Source organism: Bos grunniens, chromosome 17 (genome assembly GCF_055505025.1).
Source record: "Bos grunniens cultivar Pamir isolate PY7600 chromosome 17, Bosgru_T2T1.0, whole genome shotgun sequence".
NCBI lineage: Eukaryota > Metazoa > Chordata > Mammalia > Artiodactyla > Bovidae > Bos > Bos grunniens.
In genome coordinates this window covers 64,202,084-64,224,321 of record NC_141181.1, presented here as the reverse complement: position 1 = coordinate 64,224,321, position 22,238 = coordinate 64,202,084, and the positions used below count along the sequence as shown (strand labels likewise).

The 22,238-nt window shown below is 43.3% G+C and overlaps 1 protein-coding gene across 1 annotated transcript in view; it reads left to right on the top strand.

The window, feature by feature from the left end:
* MYO1H (myosin IH) overlaps positions 1-22,238 on the top strand; it is an 87,648-nt gene that overhangs the window by 621 nt on the left and 64,789 nt on the right. The window lies entirely within an intron of this gene.

Genomic DNA, 22,238 nt, shown 5'->3' with positions numbered 1-22,238 from the left:
GTTTTGTTAGACCAAGTAGCAGCTCCATATTGTTACAGACTATGACTGTTTCTTTCTACTTTCTTGACTTTTGCTTTGTTTATTCTAATTTTCTGGCGGCGAAGGGGCAAAGGGAGTGTGGTCAGAGATAGATGATCTGTAGCAATAAATAATCACTTCTCTTTCTCCCACTCTGATTCACTGATTGGCATAGTAAACCACGGGGCATGCCCAGGAAGCAGAAATATCAAGGTGTTTTTTCAGGTTCGATTATAGTAGAACAACCCCTCCAGGCCACAGCACCCAGGCCTGTATGTGGTACACAGGATTCTTATAGGCTTAAAAATTTTTTTTCTTGCTTCATCTATTGCAAAAAAAAAAAAAAAACCCTAATCAGGTGGTATTTTCTGTTAAGAAAGTTCTCAATTGAAACAGCATACCCTGTGTTCACTACCGAAAGTTGATGCTGCCTCTAACAGTAATTTCTGATTCTGATTTCCTAAGAAGTCAGTTCCACAGCACCGTGAAGCCCCTGTTTGACGTCTAAACACAGCTTCCTCAGATGGGGAGGACAGAATGGGTTTTTTTTTTTTTTTTTTCCTGTGGGAGACCATGAAAGTACCCTGGCTGTTGATCTCTTTTGCTCCTGTTAGCATGACTGATATGTGTATTATGGTTCTTTGGGAGCAAGTTTGTAGAGGAACTGCCGCTTATCATTGTTGGCCTACGTCTTATTTAACAAAAGGATGCTAAACCCTTGGATGTTTCCAGGAAAGGAGTACTCTAAGATTTTTGAATCTAGATGATATCCTATTGCCTCCACCCAGATCCAGTTCCCATCACTGCCCTGTGCTATTCCTCAGAAAGGTTGTTGGCAGCCTTGAATGTGCTCCAAACAGGTTGCTGGAGTTTTCTCTTTCCCTTTATAATACTCTAATTTAGTTGTTGTTTGGGCGATGTCTAGGCATTCCTTTTATGAATTTTTTTTTCTCTGGAGTGTGTTTTTTTGTTTGTTTGAGAATTTGTGTGTTGAAAGAATAAAACCCTGTGACTCCCCCAAAGCTAAATTGACATCACTGGGTTATAAGGTTCCAGGGCTTATTTTAACCGGGATAAGGAAAAACTTTCTAACTGTGACAGCAGCTTCAGGCCAGCCTGTCACCTCTGAAGGTAGAAAGTGCCCTTCACCCAGCTGTTGATGCAGAGATTGAGAAGAGGTGAAAGGGGTTCACAGACCAGGGACAAGTGGGATTAAATCTGAGGCCCACCCAGTGCCAAAATTCTGTGGAATTCCACACCTTATCCTTGAGTGTCAGTACCAAGTCCATGTACACAAGTAGCTATTTTTCTATTAAACTGGAACAGGTAAGTTTCTGTTGCTTTAACAAATGTATATAGTCCATGGAATTCTCCAGGCCCGAATACTGGCCTGGGTAACATTTCCCTTCTGCAGGGGATCTTCCCAACCCCGGAATCAAACCCAGGTCTCCCACATTGCAGGTGGATTCTTTCCCAGCTGAGCCATGAGGGAAGCCCAAGACTATAGGAGTGGGTAGGCTGTCCCTTCTCCAGGGGATCTTCCTGACCCAGGAGTTGAACCAGGGTCTCCAGCATTGCAGGTGGATTCTTTACCAACTGAGTTATCAGGGAAGCCCATAACAAATATAATTACACCTAATTGTGATAATGGAGAGGAGTACAAAAATAAATGCTTTGAAAAGAAAAAAATTCGATATCAATTGTATCGTCTATATCTTGGCAACAACCATACTGAAACTATTGGGAAGTTGTCTTTCTATTTGGCTCAAGTTTAAATATCCAAGTAGAGACTAAAACGGGCTCCTAGAATAAAAATATTTTAAAAAGCTGGGTATATCTCTTGGCAAGTATGACTATCTACATTATTATAATGCTCACTGGACTTTCTGGAAAAAAAAAAGATTTATCAGATTGGTATCATCTTGACTTGAAGCATGTTTTATTTTTGGAAAGCAAATAATTGCTTAACATAAATTGCATCTTAACAAATTGCATCTTAACATAGCAATTCCACCTGAGTTAGAATATTTAGAACCATCCATTCCCTGCCAACTCTGTAAATGGGGGGACAGCACCCTAGGAGGAGGGCTTTTGTAATGGCACAGCTGTGAGGCCAACCAGGGTTCAAGGCTCAGTGCTGCCCCTCCCTTTTCAGTAGCTTTGGGGTGAGTTATTCCCGTAACTTTGTTTCCCTGTTTCTAGAAAACAACACTCACCTTTCAGGGCTCAGTGAGCCTTTGAGCCCGCACCTGATGTATAGGAGATGCTCAACCAATGATGGCTGTGTTTCCAGATTGAGTGTATATTCGTTAAGTTCTTATTCTGCAGCTAGATTCTCCTGGAGCAAATAAGGAATCAACTGAGTTACTCTGGGAAACTCTTCAACCTTTAAAATCAGTCGAGTCTGTGCTGTATTTAAAATGGATAACCAGGGAGGACCTACCGTAGAGCACAAGGAACTCTGCTCAGTGCTACATGGCAGCCTGGATAGGAGGGGAGTCTGGGGGAGAATGGATACATGTATAGGTATGACTGAGTCCCTTTGCTGTCTACCTGAAGCTATCATGACATTGTTAATCAGCTATATCCCAATACAAAATAAAAAGTTAAAAAAAAATCAATAGAGTCTGGATTTACCACGGTTCTCTCATAATCAGAAAGGTTGTACCACCTTTTCCTGGCATCTCAGGAGAAATTAGGCTCCCTCAAAATAATGCCATTTTAGGTATGAAAAAATGCCTAAGGTGCTTATCTTCTGCCCCAAATCATGCATTTACCCACCAGGAAATCCATTCAGCAGTCGCCATGCAGGGGAAAGCTCTCGCCATGGAATTCTATCAATGATTTAATCTGGCCCCTCTGCACACTTTGTCATGCGTGTGTATATATTTTCTCATTTTGTACAGAGGATATGGCTGCAGCCTCTAGAGCTGTGTTCTGGGTACAGTTAATGTGCAATGCACATCTGATCTGAGTCTACATTATAAGACATCCCTGTGGCGGTTACTCCATTCTATATTCTGATTTCTTTGTATGTCTTTTTCTATTGGCTTCTAGCAGGCGTCCTCAGCCAGGGGATGCAGGCCCCACGCAGCCGCATGCAGCCACAAGCAGGCTTTGTTTGGCTCATGGACTTTCTTTCTAAAAACTTTCGAATCAGAAGCCAGCATTGGAAAATCCTTCAAGCTGGGATTTCCAGCTTTTCCTGAAAAACCTGACAAGTTGGCTGCAGTAGGCCCATGATCCCAGGAGGGAGCCCTCAGCTGAGATGGAATGCCGCTGCCCCCTTGCCCACCCCTTAGAGGGAGGGTCACGTGCTCTCCAGGTTGCCACAGGCTCTACCACTCCTTATGCCCAACCCCAGGCCAAGGTCCTCGCCACTGGCCTCTGACCATGTGTTTATGGGTCTTTGCTGTTTTTCTTGTAATAATGAGGACAAAAGTGAAATGGATTTTGTGCCCGTGATGCCGTCAGAACCTCAGAAAGATTGTCAACAGCTAATAAAAATAGTAAGTTACCCTTTGTGGAAAACTTACTCTGTTGGATGATATGCTAAGTGCTTTGAGCATCTCTCTTGGTCCTCACAATGCTGTGAGGTGGGTGTGATTGCACCCATGTGAGAGATGAGGAAATAATTCAGACTTGGCTCATGTTGTCTGTTCTACCTGATGGTGTCAGAGGATGGAAAGAAGTGGTATGGGGGGCCCTGCCCTCCAACTCTTCTGCAGCCAATGGTTTCTGATGGGCAAGCCCTTTGAGGCAGCTTTGTAAATGATGCATAGCTTGGGACAAGGCACATCCCACTGAGATGGATGACGCTCCATCCCAGGGAATTGTTGGCCCCCACAAAGGTCCCATAGATGTCATGCATTTAGTTTACGGGGCGGATTATAATAAAAATTGAGCAAAGTTTGTAACTTGAACTGCTTCCAACATCTCAACCATCTGATGCATAAAAGGAACATTTGAACTCACCCTAAAATGTTCCTGGGCGGCAGGGCAGGGTGGTGAGGGGAGGGAATTGTATTTGTTTCAATCTAGTGGAAAGGCTTCATTCTTTGTAAAAGGCACACAAATGTCTCCATATTTGGTATCCTGGCTGCCATTAGACTTGCTTTTGAATAATATTCTCTTCTAGATGACATAGTTTGAAATTCATAGCATTAAAACTTTTGGAGTAACGTGTTCTGTGTAACAAACCAAGACATGGAAAAAAATATTCTCTGTGCATTTGGAGCCAGCTCTTTTTAGTATCAAAGACTGATTTTGGAGGCTCCTCATTTGTCTACAAAAACTTTTAACAGTCCTTTGCTCAACAGAGTTTTGTTTTGTTTTTACTGTAAACTCCTTTATTCTGCAAACACCAAAGAAATCTAAGTGGTTTTAAAAGACTGTTCAGATAACTTGCTCCCTTTTATAACTACTACAGGTTCAGATACTGTTCCCCAGGAATAAAAAGCAGTGTGTTCCCTTCATAAAACCCCTTCTCAAGGTTCTGGACTGGGTTTTTCCCCCCATATCTCTATTTGTGTCTAAAACGAAGTGAATGTAAAACAGTAGCATGCAAACTTTTTGCTTTTCATTGCAAGGTAACAATCCGGGCTGTTTGTTTTAGAAATGGTAATGTTGTATCATTGTAACAAATTATACTTAAAAATCATTTAGTGTGAAATTGCAGATTAATCCCATAGGGACAGGGTATTAACAATCACCCAGCCCTTTGGAGCATACAGATGGTGAATCTGGGATTTACAATAGGAACAATCGCTGATTACATGCATGGATGTAACGGACAAAAAGACCTCCACAACTTCAGCCTGGAGAATGCGGTGGAGGTCCTAGTGCCTGACTTGTTTGGGATGCTCAGCCTCTAGGGATGCCTGCGTCTCAGCACCTAGCCTGCACCAGATCCTACAGTGCCTTCTGTGTGCTCTGAAACCTACCAAGCGCATGTGAGAAGCGTCCTCTCAGTGTGCTTAGCTCTAACTCTTGTAAATTCCATTAGAATTTGCATAAAGAGCAACTTCACAGTGGGGCACACAGTGGGAATTTGGCAGAGGTGCCCAAGCCAGAGAACTCGTTGTCAAAACCCAATACTTGCTATTCACTAATTGCTGTGTGGACTAGGGGCTGGGGAGGCTTCTCTGCTTCAGAAATTAATCTGTGTGAGAAATGAAAAGCGCTCTTGATACAATGCCTCTGATTTTGAAACTGTCAGTCTGTAGAGCTCAGACTGCAAACCTCATGACATGCTTACTGTTGAGAGTGAAAACAGCACCCTCATGCACACATCCTTGAATACAGACCATGTTACAGTAAGTGACCAGCCAGTGTGCTCTTGGCTGGTCACTTACTGTAACATGTCCCAGGTGGCATAGTGGTAAAGAATCTGCCTGCCAATGCAGGAGATGCAAAGACGGGGGTTCGATCCCTGGGTTGGGAAGATCCCCTGAAGGAAAAAATGACAGCCCACTCCAGTATTCTTGCCTGGGAAATCCCATGGACAGAGGAGCCTGGTGGGCTACGGTCCATAGGATTGCAAAGAGTCGGACGCAACTGAGCTATTGAGCAGAGCAGCAGAGAGAAGTGTATTCTTGGGACTCTGAACTAAGTAAGGCTGTTTTCTTTTTATTTATATTTTTAAACAACTCTTTATAAAATTTTAAAAAAAGATCATAGCCATTTCAGTGGTAGTTAAGATGCATATGCAACATCTACATAAAACCACGTTAGTTCTCCCCCCAGATCTCTGTTTGATTTCAGATGTAAAGGTAAGGAATAATTTTCCAAGCAGGAGAAAACCCAAGAGCCTGAATGCTTTAAAGAGCTTAGCATCATTGTCTTAGCTTTTTAGAATTTGTTTTTCAAAACCGAAGGAAAACCTTTATCCAAATGAATTGTTTAAATATTCTGTTCCCAAACTCTGTATTGTTACAGAGCTCAGAACAAAAGTACAAGTGAACACTGTTACATCTGACTCCAGGAACTCTCTTGCTTTTAAGCATATGCATCCCACACACGTTTTATTGCTTTTTCTGAACCCAGGGATTTGTGACAGCCGTGAGTCAGCTGAGTGATAATGACCGTGTCCTCTGGACCAGTTAATTACCCGCCCAGAAGGGTTTGGCAGCCCCATCTTGAGGGGACGCTTGTAAGCTTCTCCGGATTATTCTAGAGATGCTTGGCAACTGGCCCTCAGTTTAGCTCTGATTCTCAGGTGCTGGGTTGGATAGTCGCTTGTTCAAAATGATTAATGTGGCCTTTGTGGTCATAAATATCAGTGATATTAGTAACACCAACTGAAGCAAGAGTCACTCCTTGGAAAAAGCCTGTCAAGTTTGAAACATGTTAAAGTATCAAGTTCAAAATGTATAGTTATTGAGACACTGTTTGGAAAAGCAAGGGATGGCCAAAAAAATGGATTGTAACTGACCCTTTAAATGTCCATGAGTACATACTGACATAAATGGTTGGAGAAAAATAGATCAATGGGGGAGACACGAGAAATATGCTTAATGGAAGATCTCAAATAAGTATGTATTGGGTTGGCCAAAAAGTTCATTTGGAGTTTTCTAGAACATTTTACAGAAAAACCCAAACAGACATTTTGGCCAACCCAATACATCCTCTGTCCTCCAGGAGGTGAATATTGTTAATGATTCTTTCTTCTTTCCTCCCGCTTCCCTGTGGGGCTGGTCTTAGGGATTTGCCTCCAAATAATAGTGTATAGATGGGGGGAAATAGGGCTGTCACAGGGGAGCACCCTGGTACATACCACCTTAACCAAGAGATGAAGGTGAACATCAACGATGACATGTGGATCCCACGAACCCTGATGGGACGGGGTGAGGAGACACACAGGATCTTTACCTCTGTGGTATTCTTTCTAAAATCTCTAATGTCAGTCTACTGATGAGGAGACCATTCTACAGAGTACCTTACCCGTGCCCTTTAAAACTGGCAAGATCATGAAAAATAAAGAATGAGAAAGTGTTCCAGATCAGAGGGGACTGTGTGGGCATGATAACTCAAGGCAGTGTGGTGAGCTTCCGGGGCTGGATCCTGGAAGAAGAAAGGGGCTTAGTAGAAAACACTGGTAGAATCTGAATCAAGTCTGGAGCACGGTTAATAGAAATGTCCCACCTTCAGTTTCTTAGCTGTGATAAACGCACCATGAGACTATGAAAGAGTGTGAGGAAACTGGGTGAAGGGTAGATAAGAGCGCTCTGTGTAATCGTTACAACTTTTCTGGTAACCTAAAGTCACCCCCCGTTTATTTTAAATCAAGTAAATGTCACGCCCATGTTCACAGCCTTCTTGAAAATAACCCAGAGGTGGAAGCAACCCATGTGTCCACCGATGGATGAATGGATAAAGAGAACTCAAAAGGATCCAGGCTTAAAAAGGAAGGAAGTTCTTAAACAGACATTTCTCCAAAGAAGACACACAGATGGCTAACAAACACACGAAAAGATGCTCAACATCACTCATTATCAGAGAAATGCAAATCCAAACCACAATGAGGTACCATCTCATGCCGGTCAGAATGGCTGCCGTCAAAAAGTCTACAAACAATAAATGCTGGAGAGGGTGTGGAGAAAAGGGAACCCTCTTACACTGTTGGTGGGAATGCAAACTAGTACAGCCACTATGGAGAACAGTGTGGAGATGCCTTAAAAAACTGGGAATAGAACTGCCATACGACCCAGCAATCCCACTGCTGGGCATACACACCAAGGAAACCAGTATTGAAAGAGACACGTGTACCCCAATGTTCTTTGCAGCACTGTTCACAATAGCTGGGACATGGAAGCAACCTAGATGCCCATTGGCAGACGAATGGGTAAGAAAACTGTGGTACATATACACAGTGGAATATTACTCAGCTAGTAAAAAGAATGCATTTGAATCAGTTCTATTGAGGTGGATGAAACTGGAACCTATTACACAGAGTGAGGTAAGTCAGAAAGAAAAGCACCAATACAGTATATTAATGCATATATATGGAATTTAGAAAGATGGTAATGATGACCCTATATGTGAGACAGAAAAAGAGACACAAATGTAAAGAACAGACTTTTGGACTCTGTGGGAGAAGGCAAGGGTGGGATGATTTGAGAGAATAGCATTGAAACATATATATTACCATATGTGAAATAGATTGCCGGTCCAGGTTCGATGCATGAGACAGGGTGCTCAGGGCTGGTGCACTGTGATGACCCTGAGGGATGGGATGGGGAGGAAGGTGGGGGGGGGATTCAGGATGGGGAACACATGTACACCATGGCTGACTCATGTCAATGTATGGCAGAAACCCAGTACAATATTGTAAAGTAATTACCCTCCAATTAAATTAATTTAAAAAAGGTTCTGACACCTGCTGCAACATGAACCTTGAGGACTATATATTAAATGAAATAAGCCATCACAAAAAGACAATTGTATCTTTCCACTTACATGAGATACCTAGTGTAAAGTAAAATGCATGTGTACTCAGTCATGTCTGACTCTCTCAGACCCCAAGGACTGTAGCCCACCAGGCTTCTCTGTCCGTGGAATTTTCCAAGCAAGAATACTGGAGTGGTGTGCCATTTCCTACTCCAGGAGATTTCCCAACCCAGGGATCAAACCCTTGTCTCTTGCATTGGCAGGCACCACAGACAGATAAAAACTAGCTGTTATAATTCAAACATGCCTTTAGCTTTCAGAATCAGAAAATGCAGACTTCCTTCTCCTTCTCTTTTCCAAGACATTCAAGTTATGGCATGGTAGTATCAGCAAGGTCTTCTGGTGAGTGGATCACTCCCTGCGATCTGACACTTGGAGAGACCCTGTGTACAAGGGCAGTCCAGTTACTTGCCTGTTTTTCTCTGGAAATGTCTCTTCTGCTTGTTCAGGGTGGTATGAAGCCATTTTGTTATACTGTATCTCATTTCTTTTTGGTGTTTTAAAATTCAGATGTTAAATCACTAATGCTTTGTTTATCCACCTGATCATCTCGGGTCTGGGAAACAGCAAGAAAGAACTGGGCTCCTGGTGGGAGAGGAGCCTATAAAGGTGGAGGATGGGGTAAGGTGTCTGTAGGACATTGCCAGTAAAACCTACTGAACAAAGCTGTGCTACACAGTTAAACATTTAAGAGGGTAGATCTCCCGCTAAGTGTTCTTACCTCAATCAATAAGCGAATGTTATATACCACTAAAACAATGAATCCAAGACTTGGTTTTTTTTGAGATATAATTGACAGTTGTAAGATTTAAAGTATACAATGTTGATGATTTGATAAACATATATACATTGTGACTTTCACATTGTGATTCCCCCATCAGGTTCATTTAAGATCTACTTTCAGCAATCTTTAATTATTCGAGACAGTGTTATCAGCCATAGTCACCATGTTTTTTATTAGCTCTTCAGACTTTATTCATAATGTAGCTGCAAATGTGTACCCTTTACCAACCTTGCCCTATTAACTCCAGTCCCCAACTCCTGCCAACCACTTTTTAGTTTCTTTGAGTTTGGCTTTCTTTTTTAATTTCTTTTTATTTTTTCACATGTAAGTGATACTGTGCAGAATTTGTCTTTGACTTATTTCACTTTGCATAATGTCCTCTAACCTTATCCATATAGTCAAAAATGGCAGGATTTCCTCTTTCCCAAAGCTGAATACTATTCCATTGTGTATACACACCGTGCTGAGTTTATCCATTCATCTGTCAGTAGACATTTGGGTTGTCTCCATACCTTGGCCTCTGTGAATAATGCTGCAATGAACAGGGCGTACAGATATCTCTACAGAAAAAGGATTTTGTTTCCTTCAGATGTATAACCAGAAGTGGGATTGGCTCTATTCCTAGAACCAACCAGTTTCTATTGATCCTATTTCTGTTGGTTCACACAGTGGGTCTAGTTTTAGTTTCTTGCAGAATCTCCACAGTGTTTCCCATAGTGGCTGTACAAGTTTAGATTCCTTTGTACGTACAATCAGGGCACAAGGGTTCCATTTTCTCTTGCTAGCATTTGTTATCTCTTATCTAGGGTGTCCCTGGTGGCTCAGTAGTACAAGAACCTACAGTACAGAAGATGCAGGTTCAATCCCTGGGTCCGGAAGACCCCCTGGAGGAGAAAATGGCAACCCACTCCAGCATTCTTGCCTGGGCAATCCCATGGACTGAGGAGCCTGGCAGCTACAGTCCATGGGATTGCAAAGACTCAGACACAATTTAGCAGCTAAACAACAATAGCAATCTTTCATGATAGCCATTCTAACAAGTGTGAGATAATTACTCACTGTAGTTTGGATTTCCGTTTCCCTGCTGATTAATGATGCCGAGTGTCTTTTCACATGCCTGTTGGCCATCTGTATATCTTCTTTGGGAAAATGCTTATTCAGGTCTTTTGCCCACTTCCTAATTGAGTTTTTCTGGTGTTGTTTTGTTTTGTTTTCGCTGTGAGTTGAATGAGTTCCTGGTATATTTTGGATATTAAATGCTTATCAGATATGTTAGTTGTTAATGTTAGTCACTCAGTTGTGTCTGACTCTTTGCAATCCCGTGGACTGTAACCCACCAGGCTCCTCTGTCTCTGGGAATTCCAGGCAACAATACTGTAGTGGGTAGCCATTCCCTTCTCCAAATGAGATTTGCAAATATTTTCTCCCATCTGTTGGTTGCCTTTTCATCTTGTTGTTAGTTTCCTTTGCTGTGCAGAAGCGTTTTCATTTGTTGCACTCCCAGCTGAATTTGGCTTATTTCACTCAGTGTAATGTGTGAAAGGTCTGGCCATGTTGTAGCCTATGTCAGCATTTTCTTCCTTTTTAAGGCTGAATAATAATCTGTGTGTGTGTGTGTGTAACCACATTTTTTTGTTTATCCATTCACTCATAAATGGACATTTAGATTGCTTCCACCTTTTGGCTATTTTGAATAATGCTGCTAAGAACATGAGTGTACAAATATCTGTTTGAATCCCTGCTTTGAAGCCTTTTGGACATACCCAGAAGTGGAACTGCTGGATTGTATGGTAATTCTATTTTTAACACTTTGGGGACTTCCATACTCTTTGCCGTAACAGTTGTACCCCTTTACAGTCCCAGCAGCAGTACAGGGGTTCCACTTTCTCTGTGTCTTCACCAACACTTGTTATTGTTTTATATATGTGTGTGTGTGTATGCTATGCTATGCTAAGTCACTTCAGTCGTGTCCGACTCTGTGTGACCCCATAGACGGCAGCCCACCAGGCTCCCCCGTCCCTGGGATTCTCCAGGCAAGAACACTGGAGTGGGTTGCCATTTCCTTCTCCAATGCATGAAAGGAAAAGTGAAAGGGAAGTCGCTCAGTCGTGTCCGACTCTTAGCGACCCCATGGACTGCAGCCTAACAGGCGCCTCCATCCATGGGATTTTCCAAGCAAGAGTACTGGAGTGGGGTGCCATTGCCTTCTCCGGTGTGTGTGTGTATACACATATATAAAATTGTCATCCTACTGAATATGAATTGATATCTCATTGTAGTTTTGATTTGCATTTCCCTAATGATTTGGATGTGATAATTTGACACTGCAAATATGTCAGTTCTCCTTAATTACACCTTTTGATAAAATTCCAATCTGAATTATTAATTCACACTCTTAAGGCATAATGAAAGCACAAATGAACAGTGAAACAGAATAGATCAGAGAGCCAGAAATGCACTCATGCATATGAAAAAAGTCTCTCTGACTAGCTAATCAACATTTCTGGTTAATCATTCTATCTAACTTCACAGATAGTCAATAACACAAAAGTAAACAGCAATGGAATACCACTTTATACCCACGAGACAAAGATTTATACCCACTGGCAAAGATTGTAGAACCCGAAAGTACCCAGGAATGGCAATGATATAGAGAAACAGGAGCCATCAGGCACTACTGAAGGAAGGACAAACTGACTTCTGTGATCATTCTTGAACAAGGTTTTGCAGAATGCAGTGAAATTACATACGTGCGTGTCTGATGACCCACTAGTCTCACTCCAAGGAATACACTCCTGTGAGGACTTGTGTGTATGTTCAAAAGAGAACATGTCTGGAAATGTTCATCATGCTGGTGTTTGAGGCAATTGTGAGCTGGAGTTGATGGGAGTATCCATCACTAGGGAAATGGAGGGGTTGAACAAGGTGAGTCTATGGTTGGAACACTGTACAACAATTAAAAGCAGAGAACCAGATATGTTTTTTAAAGGTTTAGTGATGTCTTGGAAGGCCTGCGTGTAAATTGCATCTTTCTTCTTTAGAACGATTTCCTGGGAGCCTCTCCCATGCACTCCCACTTGTAGCTCTTTGGCTCAGCATGGCCTGTGAGGCCTCCCTTGGCTGCAAGGGAGCCTGGAACACCCAGTATTTGACATTTCCATCCTTTATAGGAAGCAAGGGAGGAAGGAACTCTGATTGGTCTTTGGGCATACTGTCTGCCGTGCATTCTGCTATACTCATATTTTAACCTGGGAATCTTATCAAAAGACAGATGCTGATTCAGTAAGTCTGGGATGGGGCCTAAGATGGTACAGTTCTAAGTGCTCCCAGATGGTGCTGAGGCTGCTGGTTCCTGGACCTTGGGTAGCAAGGTTCTTGAAGGTCTCCTGCTGCTTTTGAGAGTTCCGCAGGCCTGGGTGTCATCACTGTGTTCAGCAGGTGATGGAATGCAGTGGCTAGTCTTGGGACACGGTTCATGGAGGTCAATCAAGACAGAATATGCCTCATTGTTTTGGTTACTGTTGGGCAATAAAAAGCCACCCCAAATTCAGTAGTATAAAGCAACCATGCTTTCCTTATGCTCACCAATTCTGTGGATGATGACTTCCAGTAGGGAACAGTGGGGAGGGCTTGTCTCGGCTCCTCGGTGTCCACTGGAATGCTGAGATGGGAGTGATTTGATAGCTGGGCTTGCACTGTTCAAAGACTCGCTTACTCTCGCATCTGGCCCCTTGCTGAGGAGACTGCAGGGCTAGGGCTGCCGACCAGAGAGCCTGCGGGTGGCCTCTCCATGTAGCTGGGTTTCCACCCAGCATGGCAGCCACTGGGCAGCAGAGCTGCTGCGATGGCGGCTGTGTCTTTGACCTAGCCCCAGAAGCCACACATTGTCCTTTCTGCCACATTCTGTTGGTTACAAGTGAGTCACAAGCTCACTTAGATTCAAGGCAAGAATTAGACTCCACCTTTCGATAGGGGAATGGAGCAATCTAGAAGAGCAGGTGGAATAGGAGATACTATTGTGATCATCTTTGGAAAACCCCACCTACCAAACATTTTAAAAACTACCCCCCCCTTCATGATTAAGATATGTTTGCAAAACCCAACCCCTTTTCTTTTTAAAATGTTTATTTTAAATGTATTTCTTTTTAGTTGCAGCATAATGGCTTTACAATATTGTGTTGTTCTGCCAGACAAAAAGTTTATTTATTTTTGGCTGTACTGGGTTTTTGTTGCTGAGTGTGGGCTTTCTCCAATTGCAGTGAGTCGGGGCTATTCTCTAGCTGTGGCGAGCAGGCTTCTCACTGCGGGGCCCCTCTCGTTGCAGAGCCCAGGCAGTAGGGTGTGGACTTCAGTATTTGTGGTGCACAGGCTAAACTGTCTTTGACACGTGGAAACTTCCCAGACCAGGGATCAAACCCGTGGTCCGCTGCATTGAGAGGCAGATGCTTAACCGCTGGACCACCAAGGAAGTCCACAACCCCTTTCAACACGTTTAAGCTGTCATTTCATTAGAGTCGTAAATCTTGCTCAGGGAACCAGGGGTGAAGATGATGGATTCTCACTGGATTGTTTCAAATGTATCATCCTGAGAATGTCTTAGTTCTCTTCTTGAAGGCTTACACAAGACATTTGTATCCTTGATGACTGTTCTTCATTACAGGGCAAGGACTCTGTCTGGAAAGCATTTCTGTGCTGAGTACCTGTCAGCTTGAGTCAGCCTTTGCTGGAAGAGGGTAATCAGACACCATGGGCACAAACAGCTTGCCTGCCTGTACCTGTCCAGGTGATCTCTTCCATCTGGTGAGCAGTTTCATCATTGCCCCGGCTCCCCGGGGACCCAGCAGTTTGTATGCTCCTACCTCACTTCCTGCTGCAGCCCTGTCCCCCTCCTTCGACCCCAATCACACCATCTTAATCTCTCTTCTTCCAGTCCCAGGCTAGTAAGTCTAGCTGATGGTAAGGTTAGCTTCATTTCTTAGTTGTGATAGACGTGCCAGGTTATGTAAGCTATTAACACTGAGAGAGACTTCTTGTTATTCAGTGACTAAGTCGGGTCTGACTCTTTGTGACCCATGGACTGCAGCATTCCAGGTTTCCTTGTCCTTTGCTGTCTAATGGAGTCAGCTCAAACTCACATCCATTGAGTCGGGGATGCCATCCAGCCATCTCATCCTCTGTTGCCCCCTTTTCCTCCTGCCTTCAGTCTTTCCCAGGATCAGGGTCTTTTCCAATGAGTTGGCTCTTTGCATCAGGTGACCAAAGTATTGGAGCTTCAGCATCAGTCCTCCCAACGATAGAATATTGGAGTGTTGATTTCAATATTCAGGGTCAATTTCCTTTAGGATTGGCTAGTTGATATCCTTGCTATCCAAGGAGCTAGAGAAGAGAGAGACTAGGTGAAGTTTATACAAGAACTCTCTGTGCCATCTTTGCAACTTTTCTGCAAGTCTACAATTATTCCAAAAGTGCAAACGTGTGCACATGTATTTGTTGTTGTTCATTCACTACTCTTTGCGCTCATATACACTTGCACATAAAAATACACAGACATATGTGAAATTAAGCACATATGTTCTGTTTCATTATTTTTTTAAAGCAATCATTTAAATGATATGGTCGTTATTAAAAAGGTTTTAATGTCAGTAGTCACCCTGTTTGGCTAACAATGTAGATCTGAATGTGCTGGGTTGTAAGTGGCTGATGAATGAGCGATGTACGGGGTTATTCCTACTTCCTTATTTAATAACTGGATTCGTATGGGCTTCTTAAGCCTGAGTGACCCATGCTTTGTTGCCAGGACTATCCCAGTGACCCCTAGCAAGACCCCTGTCCCAATTCGTCTATCAGAGAAAAATGAATCTATTTCTGCAGCTATCACTCCTTATTATCTCTAATTGGGTCTGGCGGCTGGAGACAAGCCTCATTATTTTTAATTGGGACCCATCGTTCTAGAACAAAGCGCCACCCACTTGCATGCAGATCATGCCTGGATATTTGCTTGCAAGTTCAAAGTGAAATTGCATTGTGGGATTTCCAGGAAATCACACTATTTTTATCCCTTTGTTTCACCTAGCTTTAGAGTTGTCATCTTGGCTTGTTAAACCAAAAATAATCACTGGATTGGGACGGTCTCTGTGTATGTCAGAGTGTTGTTTGTTTGTTTGTTTAATGTAGGACAAGTTTTTCTTTCAAAATTAATGAATATTATAAAACTGGACATAATTTGACAGACTGCTCACTTAAGTATCATTTAAATATTGCTTTGGTCATGATGTTAGGCCATGGATAGATTTTCCTGGTTGAAAGGGCCCCCTTTTTTTTTGTTTATTATTCTAACTTACTATGAAATAATCCTTCACTATCATACACTTCAGTGTTTCTTCATTATTATTCCTATATTGTTAAACCATCCGTCAGTCTACCCGGTATCTGAGGTAGGAAATCCATTTTAGAAAATTTGCAGGAGAATCTGTCTCCTGTTGATTTTTAGAGTTTTCAGCTATCCCAGCTGTCATATCTTAATGATTCAAGATGGCAGATAATACCTTTTATAATATTTTAACAATCCAACATGGCAAATAATTCCTTCTTGAGCTCAGTTGACTTCAGAAGGCCTTGAGGACCAGTTTCCATGGGAGGCAGAAGTTCTGAGTGGCAGCCTGGGTCATCACTCTTGAGAGAGTGCATGCCCATGCGGGGTGGGAATCTCTGAAATCCCCAGACACCTGGCCCAACATCCAGACACAAAGTCTGGGCCCTCCTCAGAGCCAAGGGCTTCTTGGGGAAAAGGCAGACCACCCTGGAAGGAAAATTGTTAGAAGTTCTATGTGCTTCGCCTCCTCAGAAGAACATTCTACATCTTTTAGAAAAGAGTCAGGATAGAATTTCACGCGATGGGAATGGATGGACATGGCAGGGGTCATTTCCTTCAGTCCCCCTGCAATGACTTCTCCCTTCTGCTCTCGAGTGTAGAGTGTAGCTTCCGTTTCAAAGCTGAAGATACGTTGCTTTTGTTCAATAGTATAGTTCTGCTGAAACTCTGTTCCTACTGAACACCAGTTCCCCATCGCCTCCCCCAGCCCCTGGGCCCACCATTCTTCAGGGACAACAACTGTATTTTATCACTTCTAGTAGTTTGGGTATCTAATTTTCAAAACATAGCTCCTAGTACATTTAAATGTGTCCATTTCATTTCATTGAATGCACATTTTAACACAAAAGAAAAGAAAGGAACTCTTAACGAAGCTTGAGCTCTAGGATATGACGTACTTGCTAGAATATTCAGGGGGAAGCATACTGAAGTTTGCAATTTATTTTTAAAGGTACCACCAAACACCCCAAAGACCTGGTTCAATTCCTGGATTGGGAAGATCCCCTGGAGAAGGGAATGGCTACCTACTCCAGTATTCTTGCCTGGAGAATTCCATGAACAGAGGAGCCTGGCAGGCTATAGTCCATGGGGTTGCAAAGAGTTGGATATGACTGAGCGACTACCGAACACCCCAAATGGATTTGTGGATGATGAAACAGAGTGAAGTGTCAGGGTTGAACCCGGGTAGTGTGTATGTGGGTAGTCGCTGTGCTGTTCTGTCAATTGCTGTGTTTTTGAAACAAAACATTTTCATGTTTGGAGGAAAAACTAAAAAAAAAAAAAAAAAGCTGTAGTTCTATAGCAGACACACCACTTAACCTGATAAGGATTTTCTGCCACCCTCTGGTGTTTGAAACTTCTTCTGAAATCTTTTGTCATCCAGAGACTTGTCAGAATCGGCACTATGTCTTTTGATGGCAGATTCACCATATAAAGTACAGGGACTTGTCATAGCTCTTCCTGAGTTTTTGTTCTGTGGACACTCAATGAATATTTACTGATGAAGAAGAAAATGAAGTAACTGCAGACTGGCAGTTAATGTGTACGAGTATAGCCACTGTTTGCCCTCAGCGTATGTAGAACCTGTTAGTCAAAGTCACTCAGTCGTGTCTGACTCTGCGACCCCATGGACTGTACAGTCCACAGAATTCTCCAGACCAGAACACTGGAGTGGGTAGCCTTTCCCTTCTCCAGGGGATCTTCCCAATCCAGGGATCAAACCCAGGTCTCCCGCATTGCAGGCAGATTCTTTAGCAGCTGAGCCACAAGGGAAGACCTTAGAACGTGTTGATGACTCCAGAATCAGCCCCCATGTGTCTGTTGACTGGGGAAAATTGCCCCCTCGCAAGACAGAAAAAACATAACCCATGGTCTCTAATTTATGGGAAAACACTTTGCTCAAATCATGATAAAACTATTTTTTTGGTTTTTGTTTTTTATGGAAGAAAAAGAAAAAGTGGCTTTATTTCTTAGCCAAGTGAAGGGGAAACACGGTAGGCTAGAGCCTCAAGAACTGTGCCCCTGATAAAAATTATTCATTGAAAACATTCCCTGGACCTTAATCTCCTGGTTTTGGTCCTAGCACTTCTCAATTCTGGGAACTGGTGATGGACAGGGAGGCCTGGCGTGCTGCAATTCATGGGGTCGCAAAGAGTCGGACACGACTGAGCGACTGAACTGACTGAACTTCTCAATTCACTTTAAAAAAACTGGCTATTCTAGGTCTTAGTTGTGAAATGTGGGATCTAATTTTCTGATCAGGGATCAAACCTGGGCCCCTGCATTGGGAGCCTGGTGTCGTAGACAGTGGACCAGCAGGAAGGCCCTCAATTCACCTTTTAGAAGATTATATATGAGGTGTGTGGCCGTATTTCTCCCTGAAAAGAAGTCCTATTCACCATTCCCCCAAAAAGCTCGATGGAAGGCATGCCAGGCTTGCTGCCCCCATATGAGAGCCCCAGGGCCTGATTCCCTAACAGAGGTCACTCCCAGGTTAGTGTGTGCTTGACATCTTTTCAACTTCATTTTCATAGCATGTTTGAAAAATCAGTCATGATAATTACATGACTCCTAAAAGATCATTTCAAGCTGTTACTAACCCAAGTTGCTATGATATTTTTGCTTAATCATGCTTCATAAAGCAAACATTTTGAAGAAAATGTGGAATATAGAAGAACCTAGATAGCATATTCAAAAGCAGAGACATTACTTTGCCAACAAAGGTCTGTCTAGTCAAGGCTATGGTTTTTCCTGTGGTCATGTATGGATGTGAGAGTTGGACTGTGAAGAAGGCTGAGCACCGAAGAATTGATGCTTTTGAACTGTGGTGTTGGAGAAGACTCTTGAGAGTCCCTTGGACCATAAGGAGATCCAACCAGTCAAACCTAAAGGAATCAGTCCTGAATATTCTTTGGAAGAACTGATGCTGAAGCTGAAACTCCAATACTTTGGCCACCTGATGCAAAGAACTGATTCATTTGAAATGATCCTGATGCTGGGAAAGATTGAAGGCGGGAGGAGAAGGGGACGACAGAGGACGAGATGGTTGGATGGCATCACCGACTCAGTGGATCTGAATTTAAATAAGCTCCAGTAGGTGGTGATGGACAGGGAAGCTTACTGTGCTGCAGTCCATGGGGTTGCAAAGAGTTGGACACAACTGAGTGACTGAACTGAGCTGAAGCTGAATCAGTCTCCATTGGCCAATGATTTAATCAATTGTCAACTTAAGGAGAAAATGTACAATGTAAAAGCTGTGAGTGGAGTATATTCAGTGTCTTTACTGAATGAAGACTCTAGCCTGGGAGACAGCCTTTCAGAGACTCTGAGAAGCTATTCCAAAGAGGTATAAGGGGACATCAACATATGTGTGATTTTAGCTAAGGATACTGAACTCAAGCCCACGTCTCAGTGGAAAGTTGCTGCTGGTCACAAGGAATAGATATTTTGATTAATGGTTTTAGTGCTTTTCTAAGTATGAAATTCAGGTACATATGAACTTTCTCCTGAAAATATCTAACTGAAGGTGTGCTTTGCCAGTTTTCCCAGAGCACAGAATGCCTCGTTCCTGATCTCCACCCTGAATTCCTTTCAGGGTGTGTTGAAAGGCAATGACTACAGAGACTGGTGATTTAATTATTGTAGAACTGGGTGGTGAGATTAATTGGCACGATCATGCCTGTGTAATGAAGCCTTGATAAAAACCCCAAAAGGACAGGGATCAGAGAACTTCAGGATCAGCAAACACATGGAGATTTGGAGAGAGAGGGCGTGGAATGCCATGCTGCCTTCCCACATACCATGCCCTTTTATCTGGCTGTTCCCTGAGTTATATTCTTTTATAATGAACCAGTGATCTAGTCCATAACAGGTTTCTCTGAATTCTGTGAGCCACTCTAGCAAGTTAACTGAACCTCAGGAGGGGGTTGTGGGAATCTCCGGTTTATAGCTAGTTGGCTAGAAGTACAGGTAACAGCCTGGACTTGGACTGGCATCAACACTGGTGGCTGGGGTGGGCAGTCTTATAGGACTGAACCCCTAACCTATGGGATTTGACGTTACCTATGGGTAGATAGTGTCAGCATGGAGTCGAATCACAGGACACACAACTGGTGTCCCAAGAATTGCTCAAGGTGTATGTAGGCAACTCAATATATGGAACTGAATTTCATTCCCCACAATGGAATTCAGTGGCCAGAACACTAAAAGTGTATTGAGGAATTTCTTTAGGAATATGACCAATATAATCAGCCTTATAATTATCAGAAACATACTAAAACCAAACCTAGAGTCAAAAGGAAGAATGGTTTTATGTTGCTTTTTTCTTTTTTTCTTAATGTTGAAGCTTACATACAAGAACAAGAACAGTGCAAAGAAGACCCTTACACCCTTCACCCAGATTCCCTTATTGGGAGAAGTTCATCCCATTTGCTTTATCCTTGGCGCTCCCTTTACCTCAAAGTCATTTTCTTTTCTTTTTAAATATTTATTTATTCGGCTACGCTGGGTCTTATTGTAGCATGCAGGATCTTCCATATTCATTGCAGTGTGTGGGAACTCTTGGGTCTTCCCTGGTAGCTCAGCGGGTAAAAAATCTGCCTACAATGCTGGAGACCTGGGTTCGATTCCTGGGTTGGGAAGATCCCCTGGAGAAGGGAAAGGCTACCCACTCCAGTATTCTGGCCTGGAGAATTCCATGGACTATAATCCATGGGGTCGCAAAGAGTCAGACACGACTGAGTGGTTTTCACTTTTCACTTTCACTTTCAAGCAAACTCTTAGTTGCAAAGCATGCGGGGTCTTAGTTCCCTGACCAGCGAGTGAACCTGGGTCCCCTGCGTTGGGAGCTCAGAATCTCAGCCGCTGGCCCACCAGGGAAGTCCTGAAATGACTTCTTTCTATCATCTTTTCCTCTTCAGTGCAGGATTGAATCGAGGGTCAGATTTCGTGTTTAGTTGTCAGGGCTCTTTAGCTTTCTTTAATCCGGAACTTTTTCGCAGCCTTGCCTGGGTTTGGTTAACATTGACGTTTAGGAAGAATACAGTCCCTCTCACCCCATTTGATTAATAGAACCTTGTTCATCTGGTGTGTTTGGCTGACGTTTCCTGGCGATTTGATTCCAGTTATATGTTCTGTCCACGTTATTGCAGAGGTGATGCTTTCTCAGGGAATCAAATCTGAAGGTTCACCATGTTCGTTTGCTCCTTGCTGATGATGCTAACTTTTGCACCCAGCAGAGGTGCTGGTCTGATTTCTCCACTGTATAATTACTGAGTTGGCCCAAAAGTTCCTTTCCATAACATCTTATGGAAAAACCTGAGTGAACGTTCGGCTTTTGCAATACAGTTTTCCTCCTTTCTGTCAATATGCAGTCTGTTGAAAGATATTCCGTACCTCGTCAAAATTTCCCCCTGGATTCAGGGCCCACCAGGGATTCTAGCTTGATTCCGTGTTTACTGCTGCTGCTGCTAAGTCACTTCAGTCGTGTCCGACTCTGTTCGACCCCATAGACGGCAGCCCACCAGGCTCCCCCGTCCCTGGGACTCTCCAGGCAAGAACAGTGGAGTGGGTTGCCATATCCTTCTCCAATGCATGAAAGTGAAAAGTGAAAAGTGAAAGTGAAGTTGCTCAGTCGTGTCCGACTCTTCGCGACCCCATGGACTGCAGCCTACCAGGCTCCTCCGTCTATGGGATTTTCCAGGCAAGAGTACTGGAGTGGGGTGCCATTGCCTTCTCTGTCCATGTTTACTAAGATGGCTGTAAAATGCGGATGCCACCCCTTAAATGTAGCCCAAGGGCACCAGAATAGAAAAGAAAAAGAAATGATGAGAGGGTTTTTGCTCTGATTATGCCAGAACCTGCTAAATGAGAACTGGGTACCTTTTCCCAGCATCGGCCACAGTGGTTAAGAATACCGGCTTGCCAGGTCTACCAATGTCACCAGCTGTGTGACCTTGACCTTGGCGAGTTACTTGGATTCTCAAATATATATTTTATTACTCTGAAAAATTAGGTTATTCATATTTGACTGAGAAAATTCTTATCAGGCGTGATGGTTAATTTTATGTGTCAACTTGCCAGGGCTCAGGGATGCCCAGGTATGTGGTAAGTGTAATTCCTGGGTCTGCTGTTAGAGTGTTCCCAGAAGAGATTAGTATTTGAATTGGTGGTGGTTGTTCAGATGCTAGGTCATGTCTGACTCTTTGAGACCCCGTGGACTGTAACCCGCCAGGCTCCTCTGTCCATGGGATTCTCTAGGCAAGAACACTGGAGTGGGTTGCCATTTCCTCCTCCAAGGGATCTTCCTGACCCAGGGATCGAACTTGCCTTTTCTACATTGACAGACAGATTCTTCACCACTGAGCCCTCAGTAACGTGGATGGCATCACCCAATCCTTTGAGGGCCTGGATAGAGTTAAACAGTGACAAGGGGACTTCCCAGGTGCTGCTAGTGATAAAGAACCCACCTACCAATGCAGGAGACACAGACTTGTGGATCCGATCCCTGGGTCGGGAAGATCCCTTGGAGGAGAGCATGGCAACCCACTCCTGTATTTTTGCCTGGGAAATCCCATGGACAGAGGAGCCTGGCAGGATACAGTCCATAGAGTCTCAAAG